Genomic DNA, 16,567 nt, shown 5'->3' on the forward strand with positions numbered 1-16,567 from the left:
AGTCCGGGGCAAATTCATGAGTCTTCAATCTAGAAGATTCACATTACATAGTCTGAATGAATTCATGACTTTGAATGCTACTTTCTTAGTTCATGAAAAAAAAAATGAAAAATCACAAAGAATTGTGACTTGTAGATTATTTCTTCAAACGCTTCCGGCTTACACGAATTATACCAAATGTGTAAAATCATGTATGTAAATAATATCTTACAAAAAAAAATCGTGTATGAGTATAACGACTATTGTTTGTATTTGCATAGCTACAATATATTATTAGTATGACGTGTGATCCATCCAACATTTGCTCGTGATAAGATTCTGTAATAATAAGAAGAGTAGAAGTGAGGGTGAAGGAGAATATCAAAACTTCATTTCTCTATAAAGTACCAACTTGCAATAATTCATTCTCACTCCAAAACATTTTATTTCCTAACATAACGGATCCCATGAGCTGAACAGCCTCCTTCATCTGCGGCCGCCCGCCCGCCTCTCAGAGGCAACGTATGCCACCGAACCCACATACCTCCTCTTTTCGGCCTACATGGTCTTCGCCATGCGCCAACTTGGTCCAAACCAAGCACACGATGAAAATCTTGCTGATCACTAGCGTTCCCAACGCCATTGTCGGTTGCATAAGTTACTACCTCTTCGCCTTTGGTGGGCCCTTCAGCGGTTTATTAGGGAAACATTTCTTCGCTCTCAGCAATTTCCCCTCTCCCGCCGCGGATTACAGCTCCTTCTAGTATCAATGGCCTTTCGCCAATGCTGTTGCGGGTAAGTATTTATCGCGTTTTCTCCTTTATTTTTTTTTTAACTTTTAGGGGAATTTTTTAATGTTGAGTTGGTGGTTTTAGAAAATATTTGCCAGCAACAGCAATGGCAAAAGCCCATTGACACAAGAAGAAGCTGTAATCCGCGGCGGCAAAGGGGAAATCGTTGAGGCGAAAAAGTGGTTTCCGATGAAACCATTGGAGGCCCCACAAAAAGCAAAGAGGTAGTACGTAGCTAATGGCGCCGGCAGCGGCGTCGAGAATGCTAGTCAGCATGATGTTTTTCATTGTGTTGTTCGTTTTGACTGGGAGCCGACGCAGCTAGAGCAGGACGAAGACAGTGTATGCTGAAAATAGGAGGAATGTGGCGCCGATGGCATAAGTTGCCACTGAAAGGCTGGCTGAGACGGTGTCAAAGCGGCCACAGATGAAATAGTTTACTCAACTTGAAATATTCTAGTGACGATGCTATGTAGGCTGTAGCAATACTACCACCACATTTCCATTATTTAATAATCTCTCTATGTAACGATGGTTTGGACAGTAAATTAAAGTTATTTAATTAATAGAGCGATTAACAACTATAGTATATGACCCCGATTCACCTTATTCCGACCCAAACTATTCTATATATCTTGAATATATTAATCTTTAAAAGTATACATACCTTCGATCATAAAATAATACACCTTCCTTTATAAAAAAAATAAACTAGTTTACCATTTAGTCATCCCTAAAATAAACTACTTACAGTTTTATTAGTGGAGAAAGAGTATCATCTTATTGGAGAAAAAATAGTTTCTAAAATCAAAAAATATATATTCTTATAAGATGGACTAGAAAGAAAGAGTGTATATTTTTCTGAACGAAGTTATGTAAACTTTTAAAGATTAAAAAGGAGTGCGTTAAAATGATAACCCCTCTTAAAATAACATCATATCACCATTTTTAGCCAATCATTTGTACACGTAGACAAATAATCAACTGTCATGTGACAATCATAAAAAATGCTCAAGGGTAAATTTTCTCGGCCAGCAATATCCAATACAATAGAAAACAATTTACAACAATTTTTTTTCGGCCAACAATATCCAAGACAGCAATATCTAATACAATAGACAATAATTTACAACAATTTTCTCTCGGCCAACAATATCCAATACGCTATAGATTGTTGTCTAGCGTTTATACTATTGTTGTGTAGCGTTTATAATATTGCTGGATACGTGGTGTCACAGTATCACTTTAAGAGGTGTTGTCATTTTAACACAAACACATTAAAAAGAGCTTATATATATATGCTTCGGCAAACTCGACCACCTGTAATTACTTTTTATTTTTATATTCCTTTTATTTTATTTTGTTAATTGTAAATCAAAACTTGTGAGACTAAGGCGATGGGAATGGGACGGAGGGAGTAAAATGCAGTAGTAGTAGTAGTGGTGTTTGTATTTGCATAGGTATGACGTGTGATCCACCCAACATTTGCTCGTGAAAAGATTCTGTAATAATGCATCATCGTACCTGACTAGGTTATCCTAAAGAGAAGAGAGGTGAAGTGAGGGTGAAGGATAGTTAGTGGTGTAGAATAATAAAGAGTGAGGGGTGCTGGTGTACGATAAAAGAGAAAAAAAAAGTTTAGTGGTGTCAAAGAAAGAAGAGTAAGTGGTGAAAAGAGAAAAACATAGCCTAGTGGTGTAAAAGAAAAAGCAAATGTGAGTGTTTGATCATACTCCTCCATGGAAATTAATTCTAATTTGTATTTCTCCTAATTGTTTTAAGGGATATCGGCACTTAATATATGGAACTTTTAAAAAGTTAGTTTTTTTCACGAACTTTGAAATTAACAAATAATATTACCAACTTTATCCTAAATTTGTTATTTTTCACCATCAATGGAAAAATTCCGGCAAATAATATCATGATACAGATTTTTTTCATAATTTCTTGACAATAACTTCGAGAGTTTCAAGATTTTTAATCTTAGAGAATAGTTTTTCTTGAAACACACCCTCCAAATTTGTTTTTCAATCTATTAATATAATCGGAATTTTTTCACTGTTAGAAAATAACAAACTCCGGGTAAAGTTCGTGATATCATTTGTCAATTTCAAAGTTCGTGGGAAAAATCCAACTTTTTGAAAGTTCCATGATATTAGGTGTCAATATCTCTTGTTCTAAACATTTAACTACTCCATCCGTCCCCCATTAAGAGTCACACTTTTCCATTTCGGTCCGTCCCCAATTAAGAGTCACACTTCATTTTTACCATAAATAGTAAGTAGGTCCCACATTCCACTAACTCAATTCACTCACATTTTATTATAAAATCAATATAAAAAAATGAGTCCCACATTCCACTTTTTTTCAACCAACTTTTCTTTGCATTTCTTAAAATCCGTGCCCGGTCAAAGAATGACTCCTAATAGGGGACGGAGAGAGTATTTATTACGATGTAGGAGTAGTATTTAAAGCAGGGGCAAGGGCAAAGAAGGTGAATGCTTTGTATGGAAGAATCAAGGAGGCCATTTTGAACACTCATTGGATTCTCTTCTCTTCCTTCACAACTGAATCAATTCCTTCTTCATATTTATGAGGCATTTTTCTGTCACTTATTGAAGGCTCTCTTGAGCATTTCTGCCAGAGTGTAAAGAGCTTCTTGCTTTCGTCTTTGCTCAAAAATGTAAGTTCGTTTTCAGGTTGATTCCTTCACAACTGGAATTAATTCTTATTCGTATTCTTCTAATTGTCATGATGCCTAACATAAGCTTCTCAAAATCTCTATAAATTTCAAATGCAATAACTCATTTCTTATTTATCTATAAAATACATCAACTACTACAATTATTCATTCACTCCAAAATATTTTACTATTTCCCAACATGACTGATCCATGACCTCCACAGCCGCCGATCTCCTCTTACTCTTTGGTTCTGGCGCCAGCTCGGGCCGAACCAAGTACATCATGCTCGACGCCACTGCCGGAGGAATAAGCTACTACCTCTTTGCCTTTAGTGGGCCCTCCAACAGCCAGTGGAGTGCGATAGGCAAGACATCTGTCACGACCACATTGGCAAAAAGCACGGCTGCCTTGACCACCCTATTTGCGAAGAGGCTCTTGGAGGGGCATTGGAATGTGATTGACGTGTGCCATGGGTTGTTGGGACGGATTGTCGCAATCACCTCAGGGTGCTCTGTGGTTGAGCCATGGGCTGCAATTATATGCGGTTTTGTGGCATCTCAGGGTACTCTATTTGCCAACAAGGCTTATGTCAACGAGGTTGTGGCGCTTGAGGGTTGCTTTTCACTGGGCTATTTGCCAACAGGGCCTATGTCAACGAGGTTTATCCGGGAATGCCAAATAGGCCTTACGGCCTGCTCATGGGTGGTGGTCTCAGTCACAATGGCACCGCTGTTCTTGGCGCTCCACAAGTTGAAGTTGCTGAGGATTTCATCCGACGACGAAATGACCACCGTAATGGATGTAACCAACCATCATGGTTTGATTAGAATAAAATTTTGTGTATATCAAGAATAGGGAAGAAAATTGTTGGGAGATAAATATAGCGGAGAATCTGAATATTAGTACAAAATTGTATAGACATGCATTTATTCAAGTTATGAATAAAAAGAGTGTTAGAAGATTGGTGAATATTTGAACATTAATATAGAATAACTGCAATCTGCATTCGACATCGTGCGATTGTAGATATTTCTACCAAAATTTCAGCATATAATTCCATTGTTTAAAGAGATCATGTACGTAATGACTATTGTTTGTATTTGTGCCAATAAATTTTTCAGACATTGCTCTTAAAAATAATAAAAACCTTACATGTAAAATAAATTATTGTTATATCTTGTTTTGACCTTCATGCAAATTATATCTAATATTTCATACATTTTAGTTATATCTCGATTTTTTTTTTTCATTTGTAGTAATTTATATGGTTTCAGAATAGAACAGAAAACTTGAATAAGCCACTGCTGAAATTATAAAATGAAGAAAATGGTACTCTCCTAACTGTACAAAGTACTAATATATATACTATACTATACTGTAGTAAAAGATTATCTTTTCGATGTTAACTTTAAATAAGATACACATAAAATGGTACTCTCCTAATTAGCCATCTATATCATTCAGAGCAATTGCAGATTTACATCCACAATCTCTAAAAAATTTGAAGAATATGAAGAAGGAATTAATTCAGTTGGGAAGAAAGCCAGAAGCTGTTTACATTCGGGCAGAAGAGTGCAAGAGAGCCTTCAATAACCGACAAAGAAATGACTTAGGAATTAATTCGACAAAACATTGACTGAGGAAAAAGAAGAAGGAATTAATTCAGTTGTTAAGGAATCTGTTAGTACGAGAAGGTATTCACCTTAAGGAATAAGGGATTCCAATGAGTCAACAAATAGCCATATTGCTTCTTCCATCCAAAGCATTCACCTTCAAATACAAAATTATAAACATATTCAAGTGTTTGAAACAATTACGAGAAACATATTTACTACACATTTTTAACAAGTTTGGAAAATTAGATATAATTTGCATCAAGGTCAAGAGAGCTATCCTCTGCCACCTCTCCTCAGACGACGATTTCACCGTCTCGCGCCATGGATGTCTCCTCTCGGCCGCCTGTCTCATGCTTCAATTGGTAAGATATATATGGCTTCTCAAGGATGGTTTATACTGATATTCATGCAGTACATTATTTGTTCTAATTATGTTCTTGATATGTATCTTGATTTTGGCTCTATGTATATATAGTGGAAAACTTGACACGTGAAAAAATATCTCATTTTGTTATTTTGGAATGTCTGCAATTTAAAGTCTCATTTATCTCATTTACCTTTCTAAGTAAATGACCTCCACCATTCACCTAAATAACTTACGATCGTATTCTATTATAAAATCAAAATCAATATATAAAAGTAGGGTCCATATTCCACTAACTCAATTTTCTTTTTTTCTTAACAAAGTTAAACATTTTCTTAAAATCCATGCCGAGTGAAAATGAGACTATAAATTCCTTAGGCGCCAATGCCTCATCATCTGTGGCCGCTTCGATGCTCGTATCAGCCTACCTCTCGAGGCAACGTATGTTAGAAATTTGGGCTTCCACATGACTAATTTAATGTGTATGGCTATCTTTCAGTTGTCCAATTAAAGTGATCTATTAAAGATTAAAGTTTGGGCTAAAGTGTATTTATTTGTGATAGAAATAAGTGTAGATACCATAAAGTGATTTTCTATTTGATGAGGGACCGAATAGAAAATAAAGGGGTTTATATTTTATATAAATATAAACTAGGGTTATGGTCCCCGGACGTCAGAAGAACATTCGATATCTCTGTATTCTCTCGGCAGACTATTGCAAAGAATGTCTCTGATCGTTTGGAAGATCCATAGCCGTTGCAAAGCAATTCCATCGTTCAATTCGTTATGGATCAAGGTACGCTTCCGCTCTACAGTTTCTACTCTTTCTCCGCTATTCTTGGTTAATCATCATAGAGAGCTTTATGTAATTGTTCACTCAATTATTACAACAAGTGGTATCAGAGCCACTCTATTGATGATTCTATGAGAATTGGGAAAAAGAAAATTAGGTTTTAATTTTTTGCTTTGTAAATCCATAAAAATTAGGATTTATATTTTATGGATTTGTTCGGTTACTTTGGTGTTTTGCTTTTCTTGATTAAGGATTGCGCGAATATGTGATATATAATGAATTCGCTTGACTACTGTAATTGTAAGAATTGTTTCCGAGTTCTTGTTTGCACAGTCCAATTCCATTATTTATTGAGGATTAATGGTATGATAATTGTTTATTATATGTGTGTCACTAAGCAAATAGGCCGCCGCCACTCGGTTTGGTTATTGTGAATTCACGGGAATTGATTTGTGTATATACAGATTGATGAATTGATGTGGTGGATTCCATATTAATGTATATATTGTAGTTGATGTATTATGCTTTCGTCGTTAATTGCATTGATTTGGAAATACAAACCCATGAATCTTATATGCTATATCTCATCAACATTTGGTATATTTTGGGAATCTTAAAAATTGGTTCTACACGCAAATCGAAGCTTATTTTGTTTGATGTTTATAGAATTCATGGTTGTCTCGGTTTCGTTTTTGTCAAATTTTGTTTGAACTAAGAGTGATTATAAAGAATCCCTGGGAGATTAGTTTAATTCGTGAATTGAATTCTCATGGTTTTATGTGCGTATGGTTTTGATGATGAATTGTTTTATCAATTCTTGATTATATTGTGTGCGCCGAAAATGATTTGAGAAATATATTTTATGTTTACGTGCGTGAGATAAGTAGGTATACATATACACATGGTGAATTGAGTGTTTAGCATGATTTTCTTTTACATATGAAAAGAAATATTTGGATTTTCGCTCCTGCTTTTGTTGTGAATCCATAAAATTTAGGATTCGTGTTTTGTGGATTATTTGATTGTTTTGATGTTGTTTCTGGATGTTGTGTTCGTTGGTTACGATCCTGGGAACATCAAAATTCAGTTTTTTGTCGATTTTTGTGGGAAAATCGAATTTGAGAAAAATTGTATGGAATCCCATTAGAAGTCAGCAAATTGCGATTTGCTGGGGAGCTATTGTGCTGGCCGTAAGGATTTAACGACTTACTGAGTTTGCAAGGTATGCAAACCCAAAAATGCCTCGTTGGCTAGCCACTATATTTCAGAAAGTTAACAATGACTTGCTTACAAGCGTTTATATTCGGTTTTAAAATTTTAAATTCAATAATTTTGGTGCTATCTCATGTTCCTTTATTGATGTGTGTATTTTAATGCGAATATTAGTCGGCCCAAAGGAAGATTATTATTTGGCACGAGATACACTCATACCTTTGGTGATAAATACGTGACAATTATTCAGTTTTCGTGCAAGTAGTGTGATGCCCAAAGGTGGAAACTATTTGACATGATTTTATTGTCAGTGTTTGATCACTATAAGGAGGTTACCACTTGCAAGTTCACATTACTGTCAAAGACATGATGTGGATATTGTGCTTGGAACCTCATGATGTCTTACTAATATTCAAAATAGATTAGTCGAAACATGACGTTGCCAAAGTAACCTCTCTTGTCTAGACTTCTTTATTGTGAATATTAGGACGGTGAAGTGTGTGTGAATTTTAATGCGGATATTAGTCGGCCCAAAGGAAGATTATTATTTGGCACGAGATACACTCATACCTGTGGTGATAAATAGGTGACAATTATCCAGTTTTTGTGTAAGTAATTGTGATGCCCAAAGGTGGACATTACTTGACATGATCTTATTGTCAGTGTTTGATCACTACAAAGAGGTTGCCACTTGCAAGTTCATATTACTGTCCAAAGACTTGATATGAATGTTGTGCTGGTACCTCGAGATGTTACCATTTTACTTGAATTTTATGATGTGAGCATAGCAATTTATTTGGTTTTGTTCTCTATTCAATTATGATGTCTACTTCTGTAGTTTCTTCAAACATGAACAATATGTCAGTGTTGAATGGGTCAAATTTTAAGGATCGCAAATATTATATTTTGATTGCTCTGGGTTGCATGGATCTGGATTACGCACTAAGGATTGAGCAACCTACTTCTCCTACAGACGATAGTACTTCTTATCAAAGGAGAAACTACGAGAAGTGGGAATACTCGAATCGTGTAAGTCTACTGATCATTAGGTGTAGCAGCCTAGAAGCCTTTTGAGGCACTGCATCTAAGTATATTACTAAGTGAAGGTGCTGGCAGCGGAAGCGCTCTCATAAATCAATCACTTAATAATCAGATCTATTTAGCAGATTATTTAGACAAAATCTATTCGCATAATTATCACATGTATCATGCTCATAACTTGAATTAACCATGCTTTAAGAATATTGAAACCTAAAACATGCTTTGCTACGGAGCAGAAAAATACCTAATTAATTCTCCAAAGAATTGAAGATGGCTAGCTTCTTCTCCACGTGATGCTTTGAGTACTAGACCACAAATCTTCTCTCTGGTTCCCGAACTGTATCCCAATATCAGTGTGGGCTGATCTTACTATAATACTAGGACTTAAATAAAGAAGACAGAAGAAATCCTTTTGGGAATAGGAGAGGAATTCGAAATTCTCTTCAGCTTGGGGCCGAAAATTTCGAAAAATACAATAATGAAAATTGTGTTATTTCTGTCTCCTTTATTCTCCTATTTATATTAAGTTCCTTTTGGGCCCAGACAGGGATCTATGGAAGGTTTTGGAGACTCTATCGGATCTGTAAAAATCCCCTTATGATAACGAATCAGTCTAGCCAAGCTCTCCGGACTCTCTCTTCCAATTTACTTTTTACTAATTAAATTGAACCCACAATTTAATATAAGTTATAATTGGAATATTACGAGCAGCCACTACAGAAGTAATATTGAACTCTCCCCATCCAAATCCGAAATTACAAGTAATCCGGGTTTCCGTTTAACTTTCATTTCCCGCGCTTAAGATTAAAATGTCCATTAATTAATTAATGTCTTCTATTGACTTAATTAATTAACTTCTTATTAATTCCAAGAGTGGACTTAGCATTAAACACTTATTTATTATTCATAGAGTAATCAAACTCCAACTAGCTAGGTTCCGAATAATAAAACCTTGTTTCGCGCTCCTCTTGAGGACATTATCAAACGAGACTCTCTTCGTGCACGATTCAATGTAATAGCAATCCTAGCACCGCTAGATATTGATCACCACTACCCAATATATCAGGATAATTGGGTTACGAAAAACCCGCACCATTTGATAAGTCAAAGTAGTGCATAATCAATACCGTATGCTCAATGCTAACCTACATTGATTAAGAAACAAATATTATCAAGACCTCGCATTTCAGTAGATAGCCCAAGGACAAGTCTTGCTGTTAGATCCGTTCAGTGCTATACCACACCAATGTCATCTTATTTCAGTAAGGCTTAGAAATATGCGGACTGACATTGCAACCTTTCTCGATGGATAGTCAAATTCCATCTAGGTTGTGAAATTTATCTTTTTCTTTGTTTAGAACTGACCGTGTTACCTTAAAGTAGACGACGCCCACAACCGGTCTACTAAAACAAAGACTTAGACTTTGTTAAGTTAACTTATACATTTAAACATGCATTAACATCCATTAAATGTAAAACATAACAACATTATGACAAAAATAATCTGTTTTATTTATTGGAAAATAAAATAAGAGTTTTACAATATTCAATCACTCGAAACGTGATTTCTAGTATACAAACTCTAACACTAAGGCCAGTGAATACCTTGCCAAACTTAAGATACGTTTTGCGAAAAACATTAAGGCTGAGACAAGCATGCTTGATCTCAATAAAGTATAAGGGCAAGGGCAACATAAGGGAACACATTATGCAAATGTCTCACTTTGCTTCACTAAAGCTTGAATTTTAAAGACTTGCTTGTGCATTTGGTGTTGCACATCTGGTCAGTATCTCAAGAAATAAAGTAAAAGGACATTAAGAGAGTGTATTGAGAATGCTACTATGGATAAGGGTTCATCACAAAAGAAACAACATAAAGATAATGATAGTTGTTTCTTTTGTGGTAAACATGGATATAAAAAGAAGAATTGTAAATATCACGCATGGTGTGCAAAGGAAGTTACAATTCTTATTTTGGTCTATTCTAAAGTTAATTTGGATTTAGTCCCTAATGATATTTAGTGGGCAGATTCTGGTGCTACTACTCACATAAGGTTATCAGTGCAAGGTTGTCTGAGCTACCGAAAGTCAATTGATGGTGAAAGATACATCTATGTGGGACATGACAAATCGGTGGAAGTAGAGACTATTGGGCATTGTAGATTGTTATTAAAGACTGGAATTATTCTGTCTTTGAAGGATACTTTATTGTACGGTCTTTTAGACAAAATTTGGTTTCTATTTCTGTTTTGGACAAATTTGGTTTCTCTTGTTCATTCAGAAATAGTAAAGTTCTTCCTTCAAATAATTCTAGTATTGTGGGCACTGTTTCCTTAAGTGCATATAACAATCTTTGTATGCTCAATTATGTTACTTCATATTCAGAAGCTTTACATGTTGAATCAAAAGGGACTAAGCAAATTAAATAACTAGAATTTGGTTAATTTATGACACTATTGTTTTGGTTATATCTCAAAATAAAGGATTGTGAGACTTGTGTCATATGTTATATTGAATACACTTATCTTCAGAACTTGATTTGTGTGTTTAATGTATCGAAGGAAAGCAGACCAAACTTAAGAAATTAGGTGCCAATAGAGCTATACATTTTAGAATTGATAATACGGATATTTGTGGTTCATTCACTTCGGTTTCTTGGAATGATCAACAATATTTTATATCATTCACAATTGAATATTCTTGTTTTGGGCACTCCTATTTAATCTATTAAAAGTCTGAGGCTTTAGACAAGTTCAAAACATTCAGGGCTGATGTTGAGCTCCAACTCAACAAAGGCATTAAGAAAGTCAAATCTGATCGTGGTGGCGAAACTACGACAGAAAAGACTGCTCAGGTGAACAATGTCAAAGACATTCTGCCTTCTATTTGGAAGAGGTTGGGATCGTCGTTTTGTACACCATGCCGGGATCGCCTAGCATGAGTGGTGTAGCTAAAAGACGAAATAAAACTCTTAAAGATATGTGAAGGAGTATGATTTATCATTCTTCCTTGTCACATTCACTTTAAGGAGAGGCATTAAAGACTGTAGCATATATTCTCACTTTGGTCTTCCAGAAAAATTTAGGGGTTTTTTAAATTTTATGATCCCACAAAAGGAACTAATATTTGAGGATGCTGAGTTTGGGAGGAAGAATGTGTTAAGGAACATTACTTTTGAGGAGGAGTCTGTATAGACACCTACTACTGCTTCTGACAATGATCAGGTACCAATTACTATCATTGAAGACGAAGCATATTAAGAACCTCAAGATGATATTGTTGTAAACATTCAATCTCATGCGGATGATAGTATTTAAAGTCAATCTCAACAACCTCAATTAAGACTCTCGTCAATGGTACCACAAATTTTATGAAGTAATTCTTTCATTTGGATTCAGAAAGAATGCTATTGATGGTTGTGTGTATCACAAGTTCAGTGGGAGCAAATGCATCTTCTTTTATATTTGGAATCGAAAGAAATAATTTTCAATAAGGATATGTTGCACTAACACCAAGAATTTTCTCTCGAAGAAATTTGAGATGAAAGATCTTGGGGAAACCTCTTTTGTATTTGGAATCGAAAGAAATAATTTTCAAATGTCACAAAAGGGATATAGTGAAAAGGTGCCTAAAGTATTGAGATGCATAATTGCAAATAAAGAAATACCCATATGATTAAGAGAGACATACCTAGTCTCATTCAGTGCCCTAAAATAAATCTTGTGATTTAGAAAATGCAGAAGGTTCCATATGCTTCGGCTATATTGGGAGCCTAATGTGTGCTCAAGTGTGTATTAGACCCAATTTGGTTTTAATTGTTTATATGTTGGGCAGATATTTCAATAACCCGATATGGATCATTAGGAAGCAGCAAAACGGGTTATGAGATATTTATAGAGAACTAAGCATTACATGCTCGCATACAGAAAATCAGATCATTTGGAGAGATCTTTAGGACTTTTGATTCTGATTTTGTTAGATGCCAATACAGTAAATGATCCATTTTAGGTTACGTGTGTCTGTTGGCTGTAGAGCCATTTCGTGGAGAGTGCTGAGCAAAAACTTGTAGCTACTTCTGCCATGACAACAGAATTCGTAACTTGTATTTTTGTGGCATCTAGTTAATGAATATGACTGTGAAATTTTGTAACTAGGCTGCATACTGTTAAGGTATTGAAAGACCACTTAAGTTATGTTGTGACAATAACTCTGCGGTATTATATTCTAAAACAACAGGAGCTTCCTGTTGTTAAATAAAGAGTTCGGAATTGACAAATACATATAGAGCATAGGGGAACAGATTTGATGATGATAAATCCGCTCATTAAGGGACTATCACCCAAGGTCTTTCATGGGCATGTAGCCCAAATGGGTGTTATGTTGTTTAAGGATACTTCCTTTAGTGGAAGTAGTTTTGGTTATTGCTCTATATTGTGTTTTGAACATGTAGTTATAAAACTCATGTTATTCTCTGCAGAAATAAAGTATTATGTTTTGTCCATTATTTTTGGTTTGATCTCACTTTGGGAGGACCAGTTGGAAATAGGCATGTATGATCACCTTGCATGAAATTTCTATACTACACTCCATAATTGATCTGTTGTTGATTATATTTGCATATTTAATTATTAATGGGTTTAATCATGAAAAAATATGGCGACTGCCCCTTTAGTCCTATGTTGATATGGTTGATGATAAGATTGTTCGGGAATACACTATATGATAACATATTTGAGCGCTCATTCAGTTTGTACACATGTATTTGGTGTCATGTATTGCCCAAGTGGGAGATTGTTAGAAATTTGGACTTCCACATGACTAATTTAATGTGTCTGGCTATCTTTCAGCTGTCCAATTAAAGTGATCTATTAAAGATTAAAGTTTGAGCTAAGTGTATTTTTTTGTTATGGAAATAAGTGTAGATACCATAAGTGATTTTCTATTTGATGAGGGACCGAATAGAAAATAAAGGGGTTTATATTTTATATAAATATAAACTAGGGTTATGGTCCCCAGACGTTAGAAGAACGTTCGATATCTCTGTATTCTCTCGGCAGACTATTGCAAAGAATGTCTCTGATCGTTTGGAAGATCCATAGCCGCTGCAAAGCAATTCCATCGTTCAATTCGTTATGGATCAAGGTACGCTTCCGCTCTACAGTTTCTACTCTTTCTCCTCTATTCTTGGTTAATCATCATAGAGAGCTTTATGTAATTGTTCACTCAATTATTAGAACAACGTATGCCATCGACACCACATACCTCCCATTTCCGGCTTACTTGGTCTTCGCCATGCTCTGCGCCGGCTCGGTCCGAACGGAGAACAGAATGAACATCATGCTCACTAGCGTCGAGGACGCTGCTATGGTGGATTATGTTTGATTTAAGTCCATTCATTTGATAAAATTGTGCGGAGATTTAATCTGTGCATTTAATAAAATAGTGTGAAGAAAAAAAAGAAGGGACCAATAATTCATTCTCACCTGTATAATTCATTCACACCAACTGTAAGTAGTTGAACAATTTGACATAAAGCTTGATAAGAAGTGAAAAGAGAAGAGAAGAAGTGAGGGTACAATAATTCATTCTCACCTCTATAAAATACATCAACTACTACAACAATTTATCAACTTCTACAATTTAAACAACTACTCCCTCCGTCCCGCTTAAGATGACACGTTTTCCTTTTTAGTTTGTCCCAACTAAGATGACACATTTCCTTTTTTGGTAACTTTCTCTCTCCAATTAATACACTCAACCACTTTTTCTCACTGCTATTAAAATATCCATCTTTCTTTATCTCTCTACTTTAATACTAACACCCACCTTCCCTCTCTTCAATTAAACACTTACCAATAACTCTTAAAATCCCGTGCCGGCTAAGCAATGTGTCATCTTAGCCGGGACGGAGGGAGTACAATTATACATTCTCACTACAATACTTTTTACTCCCTCCGTCCCAGAGAAGTTGACATACTTTGAAAATGGCACGAGATTTTAGGAGGTTTTGTTTTGTGTGTTAAATGGAGAGAGAAAATATAATTTTTATATTCATATGAGAGAGAATTTTTTCCAAAAAGGGAAATGTGACATCTTTTGTGGGACAAACTAAAAAGGAAAGTGTGCCAACTTCTCTGGGACGGAGGGAGTACTTCACAACATGAGCTGCACAGCCGCCGACCTCGTCCCACTCGTTGGCTCAGGCGCCAACTCCCCTTCATCATCTGAGGCCGCTTCGATGCTGTCTCCGTCTGCCTCTGGGAGGCAATGTATGCCATCAACACCACATACCTCCTATTTTTGGCTTACTTGGTCTTATTTATATATACATGCAAGACATTATTTGTTCTAATTACTTGATAATTTCTCCTTGATTTTGGCTCAATGTCAAGATTTGTACAGCTTCGGAATCAAAGAACTGATGAAGGAAAGCATCAATCAGCTATGTTGGATCGTGAAGGTGGATCAATATAGAGAAAAAGAGAAAAAATGATTAGTAAATGAGAGATAATATGAGACTAATTTTAGTAGACAGATGGAATTTATATTTTAGTAGTAGTAATATTTAATTGACCTTTCTCATTTTTTCATTTCTTATTTTTTCAATTATTTTTTATTTATATCTAATCAGTAAAATTTCATTTAAATAACAAAAATTATATAATTAATATTAATACTACATAATTAAATACTTAAATAATAACAAAATTTGTAAAGCAGCTGTGTTTATAAATGCAAATAAGAATCAATTTTTGAAATGGCAATTGGTTATAGACTATGGCCGAATTCTGATTTTCTCACAAACTTAAAATTTGATTGTAAAAATTATCTTGTCTTTAATTTCTCACAATAGATATTTCCGACAAAATCGAATTATACGTGACCTTTACTGATTTATACTATATGTCTTTTATTGAATCGAACCTAATAAAAACAAAATGGGAGTAATTCAATAAAGATGACTAACAAACATGGATACTTAAAACTCCAACCTAAATCGCTGACGAGAATTTTAATTGCAGTGTTTGCATGAAAGATGAAATGATACTCCTCATTTACAGTTATACTCCCTCCGTCTCACAATAGGAGTCATATTTGGTGTGGGCACGGATTTTAAGAAATGTAAATAATAGTGTATTGGAAAAGTTTATGAAATATGAGATCTAGAGGTGACCACGGTTCCGGAACCGCCGGTTCCATTTTGGAAATTACCAAACTGGAACCGAACCATGAGTGTGTTTCACGGTTACGGTTCCAGTTCTAAAACCGCCGGTTTCGGTTCCGAACCGGCGGTTTTTCACGGTTCTGAACCGCCGATTTTTTGCGGTTTCAGCTTAGTTTCATGGTTTTCCGGCGGTTTTTCGCGATTCCGGCATCGTTTCGGTTCAAAAAAATTTGAACCTGAACCGAACCACAATTTAAAAATTGACGGTTTCGATTAGGTAAATTCTCACGGTTTCGGTTTAGAACCATAACCGATGGTTACTGTTTCGATTTTAACCGCCGGTTCGGTAAATCTTGGTCAGGTCTAATGAGATCCACCTTTTTTAATTGATTTTAACATAATACAAGTGAAATGAGTTTGTTAAACGTAGAATCTAGTAATATTCAAATGACATTGTTGCTTTTCTCTAGACCATCCCTACTGACAAGCCAAACTGCCCACTAAATTTGCATCCTAGGTAATTTCTCTAGAAACCGGAAGATGTTCATATGACTCTACTATTACAAATTTCAACATGAATAGCTACATTGATCCTATCAAGTATCTACATAGAATGACAACCACATTACAGCCTAGCAGCAGCCGAGAAGACGAGCATTTTAAAATTTCCATCTTAATAGTAGTATGAGAAATAAAGGATCAAATTAACTTTTCAAAATTTTGCTTATTTCATGTGTTTTTGTTATTAAAAATATACATAGTGGAGTCACGTTGTCGATAAATGGTGTCGATTGTCAAGTCGCATTGCACGACAAGACACGTTTACTTACTGTAATACAACGCTCCCTCCATCCCGGGTCCCGAAGTGAGACGTATTCCTTTTTGGACTGTACCACGATAAGTGAGACATTTTCTTCTGTGAC

General features: G+C 35.4%; 1 long non-coding RNA gene and 1 pseudogene across 1 annotated transcript; both read left to right on the forward strand.

Annotated features, from left to right (window-relative positions):
* The first annotated feature begins 328 nt into the window (after positions 1-328).
* On the forward strand, positions 329-1,336 carry LOC125216862 (uncharacterized). Its single transcript, XR_007175473.2, has 2 exons — positions 329-774; positions 855-1,336. It is a non-coding gene; the product is annotated as an uncharacterized LOC125216862 (long non-coding RNA).
* A 2,131-nt stretch (positions 1,337-3,467) lies between these two features.
* Positions 3,468-4,422, forward strand: LOC125216860 (ammonium transporter 1 member 2-like; annotated as a pseudogene).
* The last annotated feature ends 12,145 nt before the right edge of the window (positions 4,423-16,567 follow it).

This window comes from Salvia hispanica, chromosome 3, assembly GCF_029641045.1.
Source record: "Salvia hispanica isolate PSC_SH4W2 chromosome 3, Shi_PSC_v1, whole genome shotgun sequence".
NCBI classification, from domain to species: Eukaryota; Viridiplantae; Streptophyta; class Magnoliopsida; order Lamiales; family Lamiaceae; genus Salvia; species Salvia hispanica.